General features: G+C 37.7%; 1 non-coding gene across 1 annotated transcript; it reads left to right on the top strand.

The window, feature by feature from the left end:
* Positions 1–2424: 2424 nt before the first annotated feature.
* Positions 2425–2516, top strand: trnar-ucu (transfer RNA arginine (anticodon UCU)). The gene is given in 2 exon segments: positions 2425–2461; positions 2481–2516. It is a non-coding gene; the product is annotated as a tRNA-Arg (tRNA).
* The last annotated feature ends 1399 nt before the right edge of the window (positions 2517–3915 follow it).

Genomic DNA, 3915 nt, shown 5'->3' with positions numbered 1-3915 from the left:
TCAAAAAACAGCCATAAAAGAGATCAATCCCATCCTCTGAGCAAAAAGCTATCAGTCCTCGTCTTCCTTTGGGTTTTTTCTGCAGCACCTCCTCCTCCTGTGTCGGTATCATGGTGATTGGAGAGGAGCGGCGGCTCTGCAGGCATCTGCTCGTTTTGTTAGGAACTGTGTGCAAGTAAACACTTTTTGCTCACGACCATCTGTCCAAGCTCAGATCTGCGTGAGAGTTGGCAGACTTGGCTGGAAGAGAAATAGAGAGGGAGGGAGTGTAGAGAGAGAGAGAGAAAAAGACAGAGAAAGAGAGGAGGATGATGGAAAGAAGAGTGATGAAAGGAAACTAGAGACATGGAGAAAGAGCAACAACAGTGATTTATGTGCTTGTAGACATTTAAATATACAGGATGTTTTGTGATCAAATGCTTTTTAAAAATATCCAAATGTTGATTACAGACATCGAAAACTTCAAAATGAATATTTCTGCTGCTCGATAGCACGAAGTATCAAAAATATACCCTCTTATTCAGAATCAGTGACTCAAGAATAAACTGGTCATTTAGTGAGTTTCTAAGTTTCTTTGCAAAACAATGTTAAGCAGTAAAAAGTTAGATGTAAAAAAATCATGATCATGGGCTTATTAGGAGCCCACATGAGCTTAAATGGAGTCACAGTACCAATTAAACCCACTTTATTCATCAAATATCTTTATTTTATATTCCCAAATCTACATGAACTAATGAATACATTTTCAAATGAGAGATAAATGTTGCTTTATAAGAAATGATCTCCCTTATAAATCATGTCAGTATCCATGAAAAACAGCTGGACTTATATTTTAGTTAGTTAGTTAAGGAGGAAGGAAGGAAGGAAGGAAGGAAGGGAGAAAGGAAAGAAGGTAGGAAGGAAGGAAGGAAGGAAGGAGGGAAATAAGGTAGGAAGGATGGACAGAAGGAAGGAAGGAAGGAAGGAAGGACAGAAGGAAGGAAGGAAGGATGGAAGAAAGGAAGGAAGGAAGGACAGATGGAAAGATGGAAGGAAGGAAGGACAGAAGGAAGGAAGGAAGGAAACAAGGGAGGAAGGAAGGACAGATGGAGGGAACATTTACCCTAACAGCTGAAAACATTGGTTAAAAAATTTGAAAAGTCATCAAATGTAATAAGTTACATTACTTTGATGAACTAACTGAAATAGTTACATTACTTATTACATTTTAAATAGAGTAACTAGTAATCTGTAACTTATTACATTCTTAAAGTAACCTAACCCCAAACTAAAACTTCCATCTTGTCCTTGGTTAATCTGCACTCAAAGCTCAACGAGTAAACAGAAGTTCAAAGTGAGCCGGCCATTAGCATCCTGCAGAGAGCAACGATTTGTTTCCACATCAAAAGATGTATCAGATAAAAATGGGATACATTCGGTAATAAATTAATTAGCCAAATAATAAGCAACACTTCATCTACTGCAGATGCTAGAAACACTCAGTGTGTCCTTTTCCTGATTATTTGAGATGAATCAGTGTACAAAACATTTCACATTCCCCTCATTATGATTACTGTGTTTGATGGGCTTATTATTTGAAAGGCTTATTGAGTTTGGTCGGCTCGCTCTTTCACAGCTGAGGAAACCCAAATCTGCTGATGAAGACAGTGTGACACGGAGAAAAGCTCCAGAACTAGAATGAGTAAGTAGATCCTGATTAATGTTGCAATATTTACAGTTACATATTTTTTTAAGCCCTTTTTTTGCTTTTGGTTTTTGCAATTGTACCCAACACAAGTAATGTATTACAGTATTTAACCTTTTCAAACTTCATTCATTTTATTGTGTATTTGAAGATTAAATATTTATAGTAAATTAAACCCAGTAATAATAACTAGCGTTTGAGTATATTAGAAACTATATTAGAGGCTGATAATCTGAGTTTAGTTTCTAAGAGTTAACATTCATCAAGACAATCAAAGAAATAATGCTGATTAAACAGTTTGTATTTCCTTTATTTCAACCTAGCAATGTCCAGCATTGTTAGCATGTTAACCCATAACCTCAAAATACAGCTAATGCTGAAGGAAACGTCGTCACTAAAGTTTGAAAAGTGTAAAGTTTGATCCGTTCATGACACTAGATGAAAAGTCAGCAGGTTTCATCCTCTGAGGATCATGAATGTATATCCCAGATTTCATAGAAACATCCAGTAACTGTTGAGCAGTGTCACTAGTTATCCAGATAAATAAAAATACATGCAAACATCAATCAATGGCAGGTGCAAGAGAAGCAGTAAAAACTAAATTAAGACATAAAAGACCATTATAAATAAATAAATTAATACATCTTATTCTCACTGTATGTAAGATTCAGGCAAATAATAATCTGCCAATCAGATCATCCCTTAAGAAAGTAAATAAGGTAGTTCAGTTAGACACACAAGGCTCTGTGGCGCAATGGATAGCGCGTTGGACTTCTAGGAAAGATCAGGAGAAGTGATTCAAAGGTTGTGGGTTCGAGTCCCACCAGAGTCGAGCTCTAAATGTTTGCTGAGTGATGAAATGGATTTATGCTTCACTCAAACTCTTAACTGAAGCCAATTAATTGAGGTCCTATCTAAGGATTCACTGATTTATTCGCCACATATCGGTATCGGCTGACATTCCCATTGTTGACTAACATCAGCTGATCACTAAATAAGATAAAATTTGCCGATATCAGTCAGACTCTTAAGTATTAAGTAGGTAATTATAGAGCAGGCTAAAGGGATTTTGAACAAGTTGTTTTATAAAAAAGAAAAAAAGAATTTCTTGTGAAAGTTATTAAAGATCATTTGATGAATTTTTGCTCAGTAAAAAAGCCTTTTTTTTTTTTTTTTTTTTTTTTTTTACAATGATTTCTTTGTTTCACTGTGGAATAAATAACAAAATATGTTTTGGTATCGGTCCAGAAGTTCACAATCAGTGCATCTATAGTCCTATCTGAACTAGTGCAACAAACAACATTGTATTGAGGGCAGCTGTGGCTCCACCTGTTTGCATGTTGATGTGTTCTTGGGCCTGCCCCTCAAAAAATCGCTCGCTCTGTCTCTATCTGGACGAAATTTCGCAGCCATGCCCCGCCCCTAAACACTTCTTATTGGTTGAAATGTACACGCTGCTTCCTGTTGACAAGCTAGCTAGCAGAGCAATAATTTGATTGGTTTGGAATATACTCGTGATAAAATCGTCGATGCATATCAGGACAGTTTCGCATGAGATTTCGTCGATGGTTCGCTCGCTTGCTGTATGTCAGGATGCGGTGTCACGCGGACTGTGTCAGTCAAAACGTTTTTTATTGTTTTCAGTCTATGATGTGTTCAAAACAACCCAGAACTCGGTAAAACTCCACCTACCTGTTAAAACAAAAATGAACTGTTGTGCATGTGGTGTACATAGACTGTATATAAGACATGGACGTAACATCCGTGACGTCACCCATTGGTTTGTGGACTGCTGCTCGGAGGCAGCAGTTTCGGATCTGAGCAGCGCCATCTTGAAAATTTCAGGTGCATGCTGGGAAAAATAAAAACACGGATTCTACTTATATGGGCATCAGGAGGAGCATGAGGCTCCCTCCTGAACCTGTGAACCAATCAACCTGTCAATCACGACGTAGCCACGCCCTAATGCATACCCTGCTTTATCGTCAAATATAAAATCAGGGAGGCCAAAATGTCCCAAATGAACATCATACTGCATTGAAAAAGGCTTTAAACTAGCGATTGAGACCATAAACACATTTTGAAAACGTTTACTGAGGTTAGAAATCAAGTGAGAAGTTGGTGAATTCTCCATTGACTTGTATAGAGACGGAAGTCCTTTTGACACCAAAACGGTCGCCCCCTGGTGGCCTTTTGATAGAATGCGGTTTTAAGTTACTTCCGCGTTTGTT

The sequence above is a fragment of the Scomber scombrus genome, unplaced genomic scaffold (assembly GCF_963691925.1).
Source record: "Scomber scombrus unplaced genomic scaffold, fScoSco1.1 SCAFFOLD_189, whole genome shotgun sequence".
Taxonomy (NCBI): Eukaryota; Metazoa; Chordata; class Actinopteri; order Scombriformes; family Scombridae; genus Scomber; species Scomber scombrus.
The sequence above is the reverse complement of the archived record's forward strand: the minus strand, read 5'-3'. Positions and strand labels throughout refer to the sequence as shown.